The 19,736-nt window shown below is 50.5% G+C and overlaps 1 protein-coding gene across 1 annotated transcript in view; it reads left to right on the plus strand.

The window, feature by feature from the left end:
* The first annotated feature begins 16,351 nt into the window (after positions 1-16,351).
* The window catches only part of SCCPDH (saccharopine dehydrogenase (putative)), a 64,147-nt gene continuing 60,762 nt past the window's right edge, over positions 16,352-19,736 (plus strand). The window contains exons 1-2 of the mRNA XM_089311687.1: positions 16,352-16,578; positions 19,471-19,551. The gene's annotated coding sequence lies outside the window, so the exon portion shown is untranslated. The remainder of the gene's footprint in view (positions 16,579-19,470; positions 19,552-19,736) is intronic.

Below are 19,736 nucleotides of genomic sequence, written 5' to 3' on the forward strand. Positions count from 1 at the left end.
GCTTCAGGGACCTACAAAGGTGCTAAGGCAATTCGGTGGGGGAATGGGAAGTATTTTTAACAAATGTGGGAAAATCATATATCCCCTTGGGGGAGGGGGGAAGAAGATAGACACAAAAATGAGCTTGAAATGAATGGATCTAAATGTAAAAAACAACTAGAAAATAGGAGAAAATCTTTGTAGCCTCTGGTAAGTCAAGATTTCTTAAAACTCAAAACACACAAACCATCAAAAGCTGCTTTTTAAAATCACATGGTTTGGAAAATGAGAAGGCAAGCTGAAGTTTGGGAGAAAAGATTTGCTCTAGAGTATAGAAATGTCATACAACTCAATATTATGATGAGTTAATTTAAAAACTCTGGCACCCTTTACAAAAGAAAATAGACTGATGGATAATGACCACGTGAGAATATGCCAAGTATCGGGTATCAGTAATCATCAAGAAAATACATATTGATGAGACATTGCTACACACCAACTAAAATGACCAAAATTTTAAAAACTGGCATTACCCCTAGGAGTTAAAGAGTAGCTTAACCTAAGAAAATGTAATATATTCACAGAACAAAGGGGATAAAACATGATTATCTCAATGGATTCAGAAAAGACATTCTAACATACTTTCGTGGTAAAAACCCTCAGTGTACCAGAAACAAAAGGTGTGTCTTCAACATTTATAAAAGACAGCTAGCATCATATTGGTAAAAGACGGAAGGTTTTCCCTCTTAGATGAGGATAGTCAAGGCAAGGATGTTTTCACTGCTGCTATTTAACATAATACGGGAAGTTCTGAAGTGAAACCATTCACAGATGACGTGTTCCTATTCTACAAATTCCTGAGAAGTCCACAAGGAAGCTACTAGAACTAGGAAATGAATTCAGCAAAGTTGCAGGGTAGGAGATTAACATACAGCAAAATGGATGGAACCAGAGGACATCTCTTACAGGAAATAAGTCGGACACAGGAAAACAAACACCTCATGTTCTTTCTCATATATGGGTGCTAAAACATGTTTTTAGTAAATACAGTGTTTATTAACTAGAGGCAGAAGGACTGGGAGGGATAGAGTTTGGATTTTAGAGGAGGGGGGAGCATCTTTATGGTACAGTGAGTTAAGCCAGTGCTTGGCACACTAGCATCCCATATCAGAGTGTCAGTTCAAGTTCCAGCTGCTCCACTTCCAGTCCAGCTCCCTGCTAATGTGCCTGGGAAAGCAGTGGAAAATGGTTCCAATGCTTGGGTCCCTGTAATACTTGTGAAAAGATGTTTAGCATCATTCACTGTTTTTTTTTTTGGGGGGGGTACAGGTTATTAAAACCATGAGATTAATAAAACACATGCTGTGACGTGGATGAATACTAAAAACATGCTGAGTAGAATAAGCCAGACACAAAATAACAAATATTAGATGATTACACTCATATGAAACATCTACAAAAGGTAAACTCAGAGAAAGTAAATTAGGCCAGCGCTGTGGCTCACTAGGCTAATCCTCCACCTAGCGGTGCCGGCACGCCGGGTTCTGTCCCCGTTGCCCCTCTTCCAGGACAGCTCTCTGCTGTAGCCAGGGAGTGCAGTGGAGGATGGCCCAAGTGCTTGGGCCCTGCACCCCATGAGAGACCAGGATAAGTACCTGGCTCCTGCCATCGGATCAGTGCGGTGCGCCGGCCGCAGCGCTCCGGCCGCGGTGGCCATAGGAGGGTGAACCAACGGCAAAAGGAAGACCTTTCTCTCTGTCTCTCTCTCTCACTGTCCACTCTGCCTGTCAAAAAAAAAAAAAAAAAAAAAAAAAGTAAATTAGACTCTCCTAAGGGCTGGAAGAAGGGGAAAATAGGGAGTTACTGCTTCATTCTTTATGTTTGAGGTGATGACAAAATTGTAGAAATCGATAGTGGTTGGGGATGATTGCACAACACTGAATGTAGTTTATGCCACTGAATCATACACTTCAAAATGGCCAATTTTATGGTGCATATATTTTACCAAACACACAGACCGAGGGTTGTGAAGGAGGTACTACAAATTCTCATACACAGCTGTGGGATTGTGAAATGGTGCAATTGCTTTGGAAAACAGTTTCACAGTCTCTCTCTTTTTTTATATATTTATTTATTTATTTATTTGAAAGGTGGAGTTACAGAGAGGCAGAAGCAGATTGAGAGAGAGAGAGATCTTCCATCTGCTGGTTCATTCCCCAATTGGAACGCAATGACCAAGGCTAGGCCAAACTGAAGCCAGGAGGCAGGAGCTTCTTCCAGATCTCCATATCGGGGCAGGGGCCCAGGAACTTGGCCCATCTTCCACTGCCTTCCCAGGCACATTAACGGGGAGCTGGATCAGAAGTGGAGCAGCTGGGACTTGAACTGATACATACATGGGATGCAGGCACTACAGGCCATGGCTTTAACCTGCTGGGCCACAGCACCAGCCCCCCACACAAACCTTTTTATGGAAATGTTCATAGCAGCTTTATTTCTATTAACTGAAAAATGGAAACACTTCAGCATCCATCACCGATACAGGAGAATACTGTTCAGCAATAAAAAAGAAGAAACTGGATCTGCAAGTGACATGAATGAATCTCAAAGTGGTTATTCTGGGTGAAAAAAGCCAGAAACTAAAGAGTTCATATTGTGTGTTTCCACTTAGGTAGAAATTTAGAAACTGCAGACCAATCCATGTGACAGAAACAGATCAGTGGTTCCCTGAGAGGCAAACCATGGTGGAGTGTCGCTCCCCCTCTTCATGGAGCGACACAGGACCCTGTGCTGTTCTTTTGTCTGCTCGGCCCTCTCTGGGTTTGCTGCTGGTTCTTCCTGGGTTGGCTACCGTCCCTTCCACCTCCGTGGAGGGGCGGTTCCCCCTGCCTCTTTCCCCACTTCCGCGGGGGAGCGGCACACCGCCGGCTGGCTCTCTCGGGGGCTGCACAGGTGTTCCTTCAGATAGATGTTCCTGGTGCATGTTGTCTCTCTCCTCCTTTATAGTCCTCTTCCACCAATCCCAACTCTGCTACCCACACGCCGAGTACGCTGCTCTCCTCCAATCAGGAGCAGGTCCTGCTGTTTATTGGTTGAACTGGAGGCAGCTGTGTAGAAGCTGTTTCCTCCTCTCCCAGCGCCATATTGTGGGAGAGCAGATGCATAGAATAAGTCTTAATTCCAGTAACAGTATAGTCCGAGTTGCTCCCAGTTGCTCCCCACAGTGGAGGATGGACTGCAGAAGGCACAGAGCAATTTTTGACAAAAGTCTGATGTGCTTTGACGGGGCTGTGAATTTTGTGTTTATACACCTTTTTTTTTTTTTTTTTTTTTTGACAGGCAGAGTTAGAGACAGAGAGAAAGGTCTTCCTTTTCTGTTGGTTCACCCCCCAAATGGCCACTGTGGCTGGTGCGCTGCGGCCGGCGCTGATCCAAAGCCAGGAGCCAGGTGCTTCTCCTGGTCTCCCATATGGGTGCAGGGCCCAAGCACTTGGGCCATCCTCCACTGCACTCCCAGGCCACAGCAGAGAGCTGGCCTGGAAGAGGGGCAACCGGGACAGAATCCGGCGCCCCGACCAGGACTAGAACCCAGGGTGCTGGCACCACAGGCGGAGGATTAGCCAAGTGAGCCATGGCACCGGCCGGGTTTATACACTTTTTAAAGTTTATTAAGGGAGTTGACATTTTAGTGCAGTGGGTTAAGCTGCTGCCTGCAACACCAGCATCCCAAATGAGTGTCAGTTTGAGTCCCAGCTGCTCCACTTCCAGGCCAGCTCTCTGCTGATGTCCCTGGGAAAATGGCAGAGGATGAACCATGTACTTGGCCCCTGCCACCCACGTGGGAGACCTGGATGAACCGTCTGGCTCCCAGCTTGAGCCTGGCCCAACTCTGGCCATTGTGGCTGTTTGGGGAGTGAACTAGCAGATGGAAAATTCTCTCTATCTCTCTCAGTCTCTCTCTCTGTCTTTCTGTGTGTGTGTATGTCTCCTCTCTCCCTCTTTCTCTCTGTAACTCTGCCTTCCAAATAAATAAATCTTTAAAAAATAAAAGAAAACTGAGTTATGCATGTTAAGTGTAAGCGATTATGTGCATAGATCATACCTCAAAGAAGGTATTTAAAAAAATGTTCATGTAGGTACCGTGTGCTAACCTACTGTGCCACTGGAGCTCCAAAAAAAAAAAAAAAAATTCAGTCTGCGGCTCTGAAACATCCAGATACAAGAAGCAAGGTTACTGTTGTTGTTACCAGAGAACTTGACTCTATTTCACTGTTGTTGCTTAACTGAGTTAATGACATCCAAGTAGAAGCCCTCCCTTGTGCAAGACCTAACTACTCAACTGTCACATAGTATTGCAGTAATACTCACTACCATAATAAAAGTGCCTGGATTTCATGCCTAATTCTGTTCATTACTTTTAAGTCCTTTTAGCTCCTTCGGAACCATTGAGATGGTGATTTAAAACTATGCCTTTTTCTGCGTAATGCAGCACTCCAAATTGCAAGTGCAATCTAATTATAGATATTCTATAAGGACAACCTGATCTCCCTCTGGCCGGAATGCATTGATCAAAAGTGAGGTTTCATGGCTTTGCTGCTTTTCTTAATTGCCTTGGATCAAGAGTCAGGAAGGAGATATGCACTCAGGGAGCAGAAGTGCCTTACATCATTCATCAGAATGACGACAGCTGGTGAATGACTGAGTCTTATTTTCCTACAAGACTGGGGGTTGACAAGATCTGTACGAGCTAAACAAAGAAGAACAACAACAACAAAAATTCTTGCCTAAGTTTCTGATCTGAAGGATCTTCACCCAAAAGTTGCTGTAAATGTTTTTGTTGTTGTTGTTTTTCTGTTTTCTTTTTATTCCTAAATGTGAAAAGTAAATTGGGCTGGGAGTGGTAGTTTGCTCAAGTCTTCCGGGAGGCTTTCAGGATGTTAGGTACGGGAGAGCTGAAGAAGGGAAGCAGTCCCTGGGGTTGGAATCTTGCTGATGAACGAGATCACATTAACTAGCTGGTTAGCCTGCTCTCTGGAGGCTCCTCTGTGCCATAATTTTCAAACTTCAGAATTGCCTGATGGGGCCTGCATTGTGGCACAACTGGTTGAGCATTGCTTGGTAATGCCGGTGTCCCATATCAGAGCGCCAGTTGGAGTCCCGCTTGTTGGCTTCTGACTCAGCTCCCTGCTAATGCATCTCAGAAAGCAGCAGAAGATGGCCCAAGTGCATGGGCCCGTGCTGTCCACATGGGAGACCTGGGTGGAGTTCCAGGCTCCTGGCTGGAACTGTTGCAGCCATCAGGAGCACTGGAGAGTGGCTTTCAACTCCCTGTTTCGGATTTCTCCAGGGCATTCCAACATCTTGACTCTACAGACAGAAGACGTGGCGCTGGTACAGGTGTATGAACAGCATGCTGCAGAGAGGCACGGCTTGGGAAGAATTTGCTGGGATTTGTAGTACTCAAAACTCTGAGTCTATTGCCCCTCTTCCAGTCCAGCTCTCTGTTGTGGCCCAGGAAGGCAGTGGAGGATGGTCCAGGTGCTTGGGCCCTGCACCCGCATGGGAGACCAGGAGGAAGCACCTGGCTCCTGGCTTCAGATCAGGGCAGCATGCCGGCCGTAGCAGCCATTTGGGGGGTGAACCAATGGAAGGAAGACCTTTCTCTCTGTCTCTCTCACTAATTCTGCCTGTCAAAAAAAATTAAATTAAAAAACCTAAACTTTTAATGTTCACAAAAGTGAGAACCGAAATATAGCCTAGAATGTATTACAAAAGCAATTTAAGTACCCGAAGTCAAAAATTGGCCAAATGTGGTTTTCTGTGCTGCTGGCCCTCCAGTGCTGCTCACACTCAATGGCCCCAGGTCATAGAATTGTGTGATTTACTCCTGGTTTCCAGGTAGCACGGGCTGTCATACACATTGGGTTTTTAACTATTGTCCCAGACATGAGATTGCTTGGCTAAACCTGATGATATTCAATTGTTCATTGTAGAAAAAGGGTGGTGTGGGCTGGCGCCGTGGCTCAATAGGCTAATCCTCCGCCTAGCTGCGCCAGCACACCGGCTTCTAGTCCCAGTCAGGGCACCGGATTCTGTCCCGGTTGCCCCTCTTCCAGGCCAGCTCTCTGCTGTGGCTCGGGAGTGCAGTGGAGGATGGCCCAGGTGCTTGGGTTCTGCACCCCATGGGAGACCAGGAGAAGCACCTGGCTCCTGCCCTCGGATCAGCGCAGTGCGCCGGCCGCAGCAGCCACTGGAGGGTGAACCAATGGCAAAGGAAGACCTTTCTCTCTGTCTCTCTCTCTGTCCACTCTGCCTGTCAAAAAATAAAGAAAAAAAGAAAGAAAAAAAAAAAGAAAAGAAAAAGGGTGGTGTGTTGTGTGGTGTGGTGTGTTCCTATGCACAGCTAGCTGTCTGTTGCCTCCGCTCTTCACCAGCCGCTCCTCTGAGCCCTTCTGCCTTTTTGTTTGCACTTGGTGAGAACAGCTCCTCTTTCTGAGAGCTTTGGTCATCCTCTCTGTCTGACCTTCTCTTCAGGACAGCAAATCCCATTTTGTGCTAAAAATCATTATTCATAAATAGAAGTGCATTAGTACTGGCTGTGGTCAAAACCCATCTGGCCTCTTCCCTTCTGCAGAGAGTGATGAATTGGCAGTGGGGCAGGAAGGGAAGGGGAGAGCAGGGAGGGCACCGCAGAGCCGCAGCCTTGTGTGCACCTGATTAAAAGCTCCTGGTGCAGATGAGCTTGTGTGAGCCGGGAAGTACCCTCCCCCAGAGCTCCAGGGCTACTGCAGGAAGGAAGAGCATTTTCTAATATTTCCGTAGGACACAGTAAACATTAGTTTTGCCTGCGAATCTGCAAAGCATCCTGGTGTGTCAGAGGAAAGAGCAGAGTGAAAGGTAAAGGGAGTTCTAGAGTCAAGGGTAATGAGCGCTGTGCATGTGTGCGTTTTCTTTGTGCCGGTTACCAGTCTGGCAGGGAATAACCACTGAAGGGCTCAGTAACTTGATAACAGTAAGCACAAATGGAGAGTGTGGAAAAGGGAAAAGAACAAAAGTTTCGAAGTGAAGGCCAGGGGAGGGCAGCATCTGGGCGGAGCTGGGAGCAACCTTCCTCCACAGGGTGGGAGGCAGGTCTCCCGGGGAACCACCGGCCCCAGCAGCTGTTCTGTGACCTCGGGCACCGATTGTTGCCTCAGCTGCTCCTACCCTGCAGTGCCTGTAGGATGTAGGCCTTGCCCTTCCCTCCTAAACTATTCCAGGTCCTATTTCTAATAGTATGGGATTAAAAAAAAAAGATTTATTTATTTATTTGTTTGAAACCCAGAGTTACACACAGAGAAGGAGAGGCAGAGAGAGAGAGGTCTTCCATCCACTGGTTCACTCCCCAACTGGCCACAACGGCCGAGCTGTGCCTCTCTGAAGCCGGAGCCAGGAGCTGCTCTGTCTCCCACATGGGTGCAGGGCCCTTTGCACATGGGCCATCTTCCACTGCTTTCCCAGGCACATTAGCAGCGCTCCTCCAATGACAGGTCAACACAGCAGGATGCAGCCCCAGCCGCCAGAGTCCCAGGCTGCACCACGCTGAGAGCGTTGCAGCTCCAAAGAGCCCCATGGCTTGGCTGAGCTGATCTTGGGCCCGCACTGCAGCTCAGCTTCCCCTCCTGCCCTGTCTCGCTTCTGTTACACTCTATTCACAGAATGGAAGTGCGTGTGCCTTTAACAAACACCCTGCTCACTAAACTATCTCAGGGGACCCCGCCAGAAGAGAAGTCGTGCCAGTTCTCTGCTCTGTGCAAGTTGCAAGACACCTGCAGAAAATGCAAAGATCGTGGTCACAGCCTGTGAAGCTTCCCGTTAGCTGCCTGAAAGCAAACGGGCTGCCTGTGACGGTGAGGTGATCTTCAAAGAAAAGATGTTCAAAAGAAGCTACACACTGGGAAGATGAGGGGGTACAACCAAGGATCGTAGAGGCCCATGGAGCGGATGTCTTCCAGAGTCCTGGCCTACACAGAAGTCTTGCTATCCCTGGGACAGGCATTAGGCCTAGCAGTGACGATGCCCATGCCCCACAGGGGGGACCTGTGTTCCACACCTGGCTCCAGCTTCTGATTTTGGCTTTCTGCTGATGTACACCTGGTAGGCAGCAGGTGATGGCTGTAGTAACTGGGTTTCCAGCCACCCATGTGGGAGACCTGGATTGAGTTCCTAGCACCCGGCTTAGGTCTAGCCCAGGCCCGGCTACTGCAGGCATAGGGTGCTTTTTCTGTTTCTCTCTCTGTGTCTCTTTCCCACCACCCCCTACCTCTCAAGTCAATAAACAAAAATCTTAATATTTCCAGGTTTATTGTATCCCAGACATACAGCACCCCTTCAGCACACACCTAGCCCAGGGTTAAGGTGAAAGACTGAATTCAGTACTTACGTATGTAAGACAGCGTTAGCCAAACTCAAATTTAAAGGAGAAATTATGCAGAATTTTAACTGCTAAGTGGAAACCTAATTAGTAGCCTTTTAAAATAATACTGCCTTTTAACTTGGTGGTTATGGGTATAATTATATCCACTTGACCCAGTTAACCCTAATGTTGGCCAGAAGTAACTAAAATACACATGGACATGCACACACACACATACAAACCACCAGTGTATACTCACACACAAGTACAGACTCCATACCCAGGGGATGAGGGTGATTTCTAGAAGAAATAGGAAAACTGGATTTTCCAGGATAATATCTGAGTACAGAAAAAAAATGCTACTGTATTAACTTTGTCTCTTATTCACTGGGTTCCAATTAAAAAAGGTTGCTGTGCTATTCAATTTGGGAGGAACATAAACCCCACCCCTAAAGAGGGAGCATGTTGCTAAGACCTGCGATCCGCTGCAGTGGTGGTGACGCCATAAAGCCAGGGCTTTGTCATCACATCACATACTGTGCCAGCTGTGTGACCTTGGACAAGCCATTCCAACTCTCCAACCTCCCTCTCGCTCATTTGTGAAATGGGGACAATAATAAGACCTACCTTGGGACGAGCGTTGAGTGCAGTGATGGAGATGTCACTTAGGTCATGCTCAACCCGTATCAAAGTGTCTGGGTCTGAGACCCGACTCCATTTCCAATTCCAGCTTCCTGTGAATGTGCGCCCTGGGAGGGAGTCCTTGGGTCCCTACCTCCAAGGGAGACCTGCATTGTGATCCTGGCTCCTGGCTTTGTGCCGGCCCCCACTGTTGCAGGGATTTGGGGAGTCAACAAGCAAGTGGGAGTTCTCATGTCTCTCTGCTTTCCAAATTGTGTCTGTCTGTACACATATATACAGCTTCTTGGTTGGCATCACCAACAGGGTCAGTTTTGAAATTTAAGAAAGAGGAAAGATTTTTGCAGAAGATGTAAGACTTAATCTGGTTCCCAAAGAATGGGTATGATATGTTAAATTCTGGGGGACAAAATTATCTGAAGGCATGTGAATGGGGAAGCCGTGTACCATTGGGATGGGAAGTGGGACCTTTGTTGGGGTATGGTGGAGTCAAGGCTACAGAATTGGGACCAAAATCCAAAACTTTCTGGTAAGACGGTCTGAAGGGGTTGAAGTTGTGTTCCGTTGGCAGTGAGGAAGTACTGGGAAGTTTTAAGCTGATCAATGAGAATCAAGTCCTTTAAGCAGGTCGCTTGGCTAACAGCCACTCAGAAACTCCACTGGGAACGTAGGCTGAACCGGGGCGGGACGGGAGGGGAAGGAGACCAGTAGGGAGAAGGCTGATGCAGTCACTGAAAGGAGAGAGGGTGCAGCTCTGAGCAAGGGCAGTGGCTGGGGGCTGATGGAAGCAGCAGGGAGCAGTTCTCCAGTGCAGCCTGCTGAGGCGCTTGGGCAGAAAGGTGACATACGTCACGGGCCCTGGGGCTTGGAGGGACAGGGAGACCTTGAGTTTGACGTCATAGCTGTCTATGAGAATTGATGAGGTGGCCATTGTGGCCATTTGGGAAGTGAGCCAGTGGATGGAAGATCTCTCTTTCTCTCTCTGCCTCTGCATCTCTGTGACTCTGCCTTTCAAATAAATAAATAAATCTTTTTTTTTTTTTTTATTTGACAGGTAGAGTTATAGACAGTGTGAGAGAGAGACAGAAAGGTCTTCCTTCCATTGGTTCACTCCCCAAATGGCCGCCACGGCTGGTGCTGTGCTGATTTGAAGCCAGGAGCCTGGCGCTTCCTCCTGGTCTCCCACACAGGTACAGGAGCCCAAGCAGTTGGGCCATCCTCCACTGCACTCCTGGGCCACAGCAGAGAGCTGGACTGGAAGAGGAGCAACCGGGACTAGAACCCGGTGCCCATATGGGATGCCGGTGCTGCAGGCGGAGGATTAACCAAGTGAGCCACAGTGCCGGCCCCAAGAAATAAATCTTTTTTAAAAAAAATCAAGACAACTCTGCAACAAGACTCAGTAAAGCCTACCCAGTTCTGCTACCCTACACTCAGCTTCTCCAATGTACCCAGCGCCGGACTGTCTATTCCCAGTGCCTAGCCTGATATCCTTGCATATGCGTAGTTTGTGTGAATTAACCACTCAATAAATATGTGCCAGAGTGGACCTGGCACACACGATCTTGCACTGTTGTTTATTTGTCTTCTCTGCTAACTTCAGTCTCTGGAGAGCCAGGAACCTGGCTGTTCTTTCTTTGTAAGAGGCTCCCTGCCTTCCCGGCCCCATTGGGGGTCAAGGGCCCCTGAGATCTTTCCTGACAAGTAAATCCAGCCCCGTCTCTCAAGACAACACCTCGTCCCCTCCCTACCCCAGCCCCTCACACCCCTCAGGCAATCTCAGATGCTACCTCTGCCAGCTTGGGGTTCCACATGTCCTCAGCAGGACACATGGGAATGACTCCTTGTAAGTACTGGAAGGAGGGCTCACCCTGAAACATACATCTGACTAATGGGTCAGCTGACCTGTCACTTACCATGCAAATGCAAAACTGGACGTTTTGAAGTACCCAGAGGGACGCTTTTATAATTACACCAAGGCACTCAGTGTGAGCAGGGGCACCCAGACAAGCTGGGTTTTACGATCACCCTACTGATGGGGCCAAGGGTCTGAAAGAGAGCAAGTGGATGCTTTGAGGGAGGCGGGAACTTCGCTAGGTTGTGGCAAGGGCAGCTCGTTTGTCTGAGAGTGACCTCTGGGGACCTGACATTAGAGGAAAGCTTTGTCTGTAAACATTAAGCATGTGGGAGAGCTTTTCTCCAAGGAAGCCAGAGTGCTTCGTGTTGGCCATCTCATGGGAGCAAGCGGGTTGCAGGTAACTGTTTATATGGTTCCAGATTGTTTAGCTGTAACCTGTCAGTGGGTGTTAAATAGTGCATTGAAGTCATCTTGAAGAACCTTAAAAATCAAACCAAGATGGAGTGACCTAAGCCAATACCATTAAAAACAAGAAGTTACCTTTGCCCCAAATAAAATTAAAGTTTAAAAATTATAGCCCTAAACTTTTTCCCCCAAAGCTAAAATTAGGTGCAGCTATAAAAATAAGGGACCCTATGCTTAGGTAGCTGCGACACTTGCGCCTGGCTGTGCTAAGACCTAACCCAGTTTGTATGCCTCCTAATACTCAAATAACGGTGTGGGAAGCGGGATGCTGCTCTCCCACCAGGGGAACAAAAGGAGCGAGACGTCGTCCCCCTCAGGGTGAACAAGATGACGCTGACAGGGAAAGGAACTGCTAAAGAAGTAAACAACAAAATGGTGATGAGGTGCATGCCTCCCATGTGATCCCGTAGCTGATTGGATAGAAGACGCATGCCCTTCACATGATCAGCTCACGGATTGGACTGCTGTGTGCATGGCCTCCCATGTGATCCCGTAGCTGATTGGATAAGACACATGCCCTTCACATGATCAGCTCACGGATTGGACTGCTGTGTGCACGGACTCTATAGTGCTTTTGATTGGTCGCTGCGGGTATATAAACCATGTGGCTTTGTGCTGGGGGCGCTCTCTGGACTCCTGAGTTCAGGAGGCTGGTCTGTGCAGACGCTGAATAAATCCTCTTGCTTTTGCATCAGCTGGTCTGGACTCTGAGTCTTTGGAGTGTGCCTCTCGACGTGTTAGTATCCTCACTCCGAGGGTCCAACAATCTTTAAAATATGTATACATTGACTTGATCTTTAAAATAATTTCATTTATTTTCATTTTATTTGAAAGGCAGGGAGAGAGAGGTCGATCTTTCATCCATTGGTTCACTCCCTAAATGCCCACAATAACTGGGGCTGGGCCAGGTCAAAGCCAGGAGCAAGCCAGGTACTTGGAACTCATGGGTCTGCCACATGGGTGTCGGGAACAAGTACCTGAGTCACTGCCTGCTGCCTCCGGCATGCCGGTGTCCCAACCATCCACCCCTGAAGTCGTTTTAGATTTCATTTCCTTAATTACCAGAGAGGAAGCACACGTTGCTACACAGTGATGTTAAAGTATCTAACAGGAGTCTTTGTGGGGAAGAGCTTTTCTCCACACGGCACAGGGCTCTTCAGAAACTTCCACCACACCTGATTTCCATGCAATGCAAGTCTAAGCACAGCACAGAACAGGTGCTAAATTCTACTCACTGGTCCCTTCAGCGCGCCTCTGTCTATTTCCGAAAGGAGAGTGGTTGTCTCAGACACAGGGCAGCTTGTTAGCTTCTGGGCTCTGCACTCCAGGTTCGCCCTTCTGCACTGCTCTGTGAAGATGGGTCTGGGCCTGCCGACACATCCTCCTGCGCGGCCTGGGCTGGCACTGAAGTTTGAGGGCACTGGGGGCCCTGCAGAAGGAATGGAGGCTTGTTTGCTTCCTGACTCAGGGGTGCTCACTGGGCAGGCCTGCCAGCATCCAGCTCCTGCAAGGGTCAGCGGCCAGCTGCAGCCAGCAGATGGCTTCCCCCTCCCCTAGCCAGTGCCCCTCCTCTACTGCTCCCTGTCTAGTGATGCGGACACCTCCCCAGTGGACAGCTGTCTCTAGCACTTCAGAGGGCAGATTTCCACCAGCACAACATCTCGATCCTGTCTGCACAGAGCTGGGTCTGGGTCTGGGGATTTTCCCTGGGTGTTGTCTTTCAGCCTCAGGGTGGCTCTTGGATCCATTCTTTCCATAGTCATTAGAGTTCTCTTTATTTCTTACCAGGCAATCTCTCAATCCTGCACCCTTATAGTTAGTAATTCTTTTTATTAAAGTTTCTCTGGTTGAACTACTGTGTGATTTCTCTCGCTTGGTCAGACCCAGAAGGAACGGTGGTTCTGCTGCTAGCCGGACGCACACCCGAGACAGAAGTCGCCTTTCAGAGCCTTGGCAACACCTGGTGTCTGAGGCACGTACTGATGAGGCCGCGGAGGCGCTTGGGCAGAGGACCTGTGTGTGCAGGGAGCGGCTGCTGCCCACGCCACTCACGATCCCCGCGGGCCGCTCCTCACCCCAGCCTCGCCAGTCCCGCCTCACACGCTTGCCCTCAGCGGTTCCAAGCTGAGGCTCCCAGGAGCCATCTGGGATTTTTTTTTTTTTCATCCTGAAGCCAACTTCCTCTCTTCCTCGCACGGAAGCTGGATGAATGTGAGAACTGCCTACTGTCAGAGTCCCTGCCAAGGACGCGGCTCGGGCTGTGGCGGCCACCACGATGCAGAGATACTGAACACCCCCGTGAGCCCCTGAACGCCGTCAGGACATCTCAGGCCTCCCGCCCACATAGGGTGATGAATGCCTGCTGTCAGTTTCTCTCCTTTTCTTACCTAACCCAGGCTCATTTAACACTTCACAGACCAGCAGAATCGAATCCTGATGCATGACTAGGTTCTGGGTAATCAGAAAGAAAGAAACTGAGACATTCCAAGGCAGGCAGCGGGGGAAAGCTTGCGGCCCGGTTAGGTTTAATCCAGTTTCTATTTAGGAAGAAAACACCCGGATCAGAATAACTTCAGGTTCCCTTCTGACTGTGAGAGCTAAGATTTGACACCTCTGCTGGTTTCCATGGCTACCATCGGCAGCATATTACCAAAGCCAGAACCGGAGGATCTGGTGATTTCACCTTTCTTCTGTGGCCTTGCTAATTTTAAAAGAAAGTGCTTGGTCCACGTAGTTCCTGTCCACGTCTCTCCTGTCCTCAGCTGTCCCTTGGATGTAGATGGATTAACCCAGGGCGAAGGAAGGGCTCCTCTCTGTGACTCCGGAGTTGGTGCCCTCCCCCGACGAGGCATTTCTTCTGACACTGCTGGGAGTACTTGGTGACCTCGTTCCAGTTATGTAAGTGGGGAGATCAGGATTCCTGAGGATGGTGGCTCAAAATAGCTCTGTGCATGTTTCATACGCAGGCCCTGTGGCAGGCGCACACTGCTTTTCTCAGGCACCAGGCCTCGGCTGAGAGCGTCCCTCTCCACGGATGGGTCATAGGCTGAGGGTTTCAGCATGGGGACAGGGGACACACGCAGAGGCATCTGTCCCCGGGGAACACCAGGCTTAGCGTCCAGGTCCTCTCCTTGCCTTCCTGTGCCCTCCCCGGGGGAGCAGCTCTCCCAGGAATGTGGGAGGTGACACCGTGGCAGGGGGCTCCGTGTGCTTGGATGAGGCACTTCAACGCCCCCTTCTCACGTGTGGCCTAAAACGCAGCCTTCCTCCAGAGGCTCTGCTGGAAAGGCCCCAGCTCCGTGAGGCTTCTCTGCAGCACATTAGGATCACCTGAGGGCAGGGATGAGCTTTTACATGCACTCTGTTCCCCTGCACGGGTGCAGAGACCAACTCACCAACACACTTCTGTTTAAAAAACAAACTGATTGACAGATGGATCTGAAAGCCAGATTGACAGAGATAGGAAAAGACAGAGACAGAGAGATCTTGCATCTCCACTGGTTTCCTCTCCAAATGTCTATAACAGCTGGGGCTCGGCCAGGCCAAAGCTAGGAGCCCAGAACTCCATCTGGGCCTCACACATAGGTGGTTGGAACCCAAGTACGTGGGCCATCACTTGCTACCTCCAAGGCACAATAGCAGGAAGCAGGATCAGAAGCCCAGGCAGAACGCCATCCCAAACACTCCAGTGTGCAATGCAGGTGCCCCAAGCAGCAGTCTCGACAGAAAGAAGAGAGCCGCCTTGTATTGAGTACTTAATATGGGCCAATTGTGCTGTGAAGTGCTTGCATGGGCAGCACTACCAGGGAGACAGGGTGGTGTCATGGCCATGGGCAAGAGCTCCAGGCTCAGAAAGACCTAGGCTCAAATCCCGTTTCTCCCACGTGTAGCTTTGTGAACCTGAGGATGGTTGTTCAAAAGAGCTCTGTGGCCGGCACCGTGGCTCCATAGGCTAATCCTCCGCCTTGCGGCGCCGGCACACCAGGTTCTAGTCCCAGTCGGGGCGCCGGATTCTGTCCCGGTTGCCCCTCTTCCAGGACAGCTCTCTGCTGTGGCCTGGGAGTGCAGTGGAGGATGGCCCAAGTGCTTGGACCCTACACCCCATGGGAGACCAGGATAAGCACCTGGCTCCTGCTTCCAGATCAGCTTGGTGCGCCGGCAGCAGCGCGCCAGCCACGGCGGCCATTGGAGGGTGAACCAACGGTAAAGGAAGACCTTTCTCTCTCACTGTCCACTCTGCCTGTCAAAAAAAAAAAAAAAAAGCGCTCTGTGCAGTTGTTTCATATACAGGCTCTGTGGCAGGCTCACATACTTTTTTTTTTTAAGATTTATTAATTTGAAAGGCAGAGCTACAGAGAGGGAGGGGGAAGAGAGAGGGAAAGAGAGAGAAAGAGAGAAAGAGAGAAAGAGAGAGAGAGGGAGAGAGAGAGGGAGAGAGAGAGAGAGAGAGAGGTCTTCCATCCACAGGTTCACTCCCGCAGATGGCCACAAAAGCCAAAGCTGAGCTGATCTGAATCCAGGAGCCAGGAGCTTCTTCCGGGTCTCCCACAACAGGTGCAGGGGCCCAAGCACTTGGGCCATCTTCTACTGCTTTCCCAGGCCACAGCAGAGAGCTGGATTGGAAGTGGAGCAGCCGGAACTTGAACCGGTGCCCATACAGGATGCTGGCACTGCAGGCGGCGACTTTACCTGCTATGCCACAGTGCTGGCCCCACACAGATAGTTTAAATCCTAAAAAGGCAAGAGTCCTAGACGTGATGAGCCTGAATATAGCTCTTCAAATGTTGGCAGAATCCATGAAAGTGCCAGGATCCGGGTTTCCCAGCCTTGGTACTTGGCACAGAGAACTGTTTGTTCTGTGCTTAGTGTGTGCTGGGCGTGGTGCTAGGCAACGTGATCCATGACCTTATAAAGTTTAACATCTTGTTGTGGAGACAAGGCCAACAAACATAACGTTCACAAGAAGTAAGAGAATATATGGCTGCAGTCTGTTCCTGGCAGCAAGTGCAGTGTGCGTGAGGAGTGAGCAGCAGCCACCGCGACACCATGTCACAGGCCTGGGATTAGAAAGCCACCCTACTTAAGTCTCTGTTAGTCCTGTGAGGCAAGTGTATATCTCCACAGGAGCGATGAAGAAACCTTGACGCAAGGAGATGCAGTGACTTCTCAAGTCACTATGCCAGAACCTGAACTCAGGCCTCCTGGTCCTTCAACCCTGCAGGACACATCCTCCAAAATAAAAGCAAGTATCACCGGGCCGGCGCTGTGGCGTAGCAGGTAAAGCTGCCCTCTGCAGCATCAGCATCTCATATGGACTCTGGTTCAAGTCCCAGCTGCTCCACTTCCGATCCAGCTCCCTGCTAATGCATCTGGGAAAGCAGCAGCAGATGGTTCAGGTGTTTGGGCCCCTGCACCCATGTAGGAGACCCAGGGAAGCTCCTCACTCCTGGCTCAGACTGGCCCACCCCTGGCCATTGCGGCCATTTGGGGAGTGAACCAGCGGATGGAAGATCTCTCTCTCAGGTATCATCAACCCCATCTTCTAGGTCAGAGAAGTTAATCAAGTCGTTCAAGGTCACTGGCACAGCAGCTGGCTAAGCTGGGGCTTAAAAGCAGGTTTGTCCGTCTGGAGCCCAAGGTCTTCCATTTGCACCTGCCTTAGGCACTTGCTAGTATGAGAGGAGGGCAAACGCTTGTGGGGCCAGTGAAGAAGCAGTGCCTTGACGGCTGCTCTGGGTTTGGTAAAGGATGCGGCCTGGGGTGCGGGGTACCCCAAACACCCTGACAGAGCCACACCGGGGCCTCGGGAGGAGCCAGCCCCTCCCTGCACAGAAAACTGCGCCCCACCTTTCTGCCGCGGCTCGGGGGTCCTCCTGAAAGCCCACAGTATGACCCAGCCTTTCTTACTCTGCAGCGCCACCTGCGAGCCTGTCAGCTGCAGAGAGCGCACGTGTAAGCGGCCGGGTGCGGTACCGACGCTTATTAGTATTCTTTTCCACTTCCTGGCTCCTGGCAGCATTCGGCAAATGTCTGTGGGACAGATGGGAAGATTGATGAAGAAACCGGGGCGCCCACAGTCAGCCAGGTTGATCCTGCGCCGCGTAGCTGCGGGGCCGAAGCCCGAGGGACACGGGCGCGCGGCTCTGGGCTTGCGCCCGGCAGCGCCACCTCGTGGTTCCCCAGAGGAACTTCTCCAGATGGGGCTCCCGAGCGCTGCATTCGGAGTGGCGAGGAGGCGAGAGGTGCCCTCCAGGGAGCAGGAGCCCAGGCTCGTTGGAGGAGAATAGTGCTAACAAATGACCAAAAAGGGTTTTCCCACGCCCGGTGAGAATGTGGAGAATTCTTTCAACAATCCGGATGGAAACTATGCAACCGGAAGAAGTTCCCATCTGTGAGAGACAGGTGAGGCCTGTTCCCTCCCCAGCCAGTCCTTTGAGACAAAACGCTCACCCAAGTCACTTGAGATGAGTGAACACAGGCACAGGACGGCCACCTGGCCTGGAACGCAGACTTTCAAGTAAATACATCAATCATTTAAAGAGAAAGAGAGATTTGGGGCCGGGGCTCTGCACAGCAGGTTAAAGTGCTGCTCCACTTCCGATCCAGCTCTCTGCTGTGGCCTGGGAAAGCAGCAGAAGATGGCCCAAGTCCTTGGGCCCCTGCACCCACGTGGGAGATCCAGAAGAAGCTCCTTCGGCCAATGAGGCCATTTAGGGAGTGAATCCATGGATGGAAGACCTCTCTCTCTTTCTCTACTTCTCTTTGTAACTCTTTCAAGTAAATAAAATAAAATTTTTAAAGATTTATTTATTTATTTGAAAGGCAGAGTTACAGAGAGGCAGAGGCAGAGAGAAAGAGAAAGATCTTCCATCCACTGGTTCACTCCCCAGATTGTCGCTCCCCCTCTTCGTGGAGGAACGACACAGGACCCTGCACTGTTCTTTTGTCTGCTCGGCCCTCCCCGGGTTTGCTGCTGGTTCTTCCCCGGGTTGGCTACCGACCCTTCCACCTCCGTGGAAGGGCGGCTCCCCCTGCCACTTTCCCCACTTCCGCGGGGGAGCGGCACACCGCCGGCCGGCTCTCTCGGGGGCTGCACAGGTGTTCCTTCAGATAGATGTTCCCCTTAGATGTTCCTGGTGCATGCTGTCTCTCTCCTCCTTTATAGTCCTCTTCCACCAATCCCAACTCTGCTACCCACATGCCAAGTACGCTGCTCTCCTCCAATCAGGAGCAAGATCAGCTCCTGCAGCTCAGTCAATCAAATTGGCGAGAGGCAGCTGCGTAGAAGTTGTTACTCCCTTCTCAGTGCCATATTGTGGGAGAGCAGATGCATAGAATAAGTCTTAATTCCAGTAACTTAGTCTAGTCCGAGTTGCTCCCCACACCAGATGGCCTCAAAGGCGGGAGCTGGGTCAATTGAAGCCAGGAGCCAGGAGCTTCTTCCAGCTCTCCCATGTGGATGCAGGTGCCCACGACCTTGAGCCATCTTCCACTGCTTTCCCAGGCCATAGCAGAGAGCTGGATCAGAAGTGGAGTGGCTGGGTCTTGAACTGGCACCCATATGGAATTCCGGCACTACAGGTGGCAGCTCTACCTGCTATGGCACAGCAACGGCCCCATAATTTTTTTTAAAGAAATTTATTTATTTTGTTCGAAAGAGTTTCAGAGCAAAAAAGGGAGAGATAGAGAGAGATCTTCAATCCACTGGTTCACTCCCCCAAGTGGCCACAGCAGCCAGGGCTGGGCCAGGCTGAAGCCAGTAGCCAGGAGCTTCATCTGGGTCTCCCACATGAGTAGCAGGGGCCCAAGAGCTTGGGCCATCCCCCATCGCATTAGCAGGGAGCTGGATTGGAAGCAGAGCAGCCACAACTTGAACTGGTGCGCGTATGGGATACTGGCATTGCAGCTGGCAGCTTTACCCATTAGGCCTCAACACTCCTTTTTTTCACATTTATTTTTATTTATTTCAAAGGCAGAATGACACAGAGAGAGGGAGACACACATATTTGTTCCCCAAATGAGTGCAGCAACCAGGGCTGGGCCAGGCTGAAGCCAGGAGCCTGGAAATCTGTCTGGGTCTCCCACGTGGGTGCAGGGGCCCAAGGACTTAGGCCATCTTCTATTGCCTCCTCAGGTGCGTTAGCAGGGAGCTGGATCAGAAGAGGAGCAGCAGAGACTCGAACCGGTGCTCCAACATAGAATAACGGTGTCACAGGTGATGACTTAGCTCCCTGTGCCACGGCTCGCGCCCCCGAATTTGTCTTTGCTGTTCCCTGTAGGTGACTTTCCATTCTGTGCTCAGATGACCACGGGTGGGCACCTGGAAGCCTCTCCCTCCTTCCCCGCGCTCTCTGTCCTCACCCTTCCAGCCACGGCTCTCTCAGCCACCTGCCCCGCCAC

The sequence above is a fragment of the Oryctolagus cuniculus genome, chromosome 13 (genome assembly GCF_051225735.1).
Source record: "Oryctolagus cuniculus isolate XC-2025 breed Fujian yellow rabbit chromosome 13, ASM5122573v1, whole genome shotgun sequence".
Lineage (NCBI taxonomy): Eukaryota > Metazoa > Chordata > Mammalia > Lagomorpha > Leporidae > Oryctolagus > Oryctolagus cuniculus.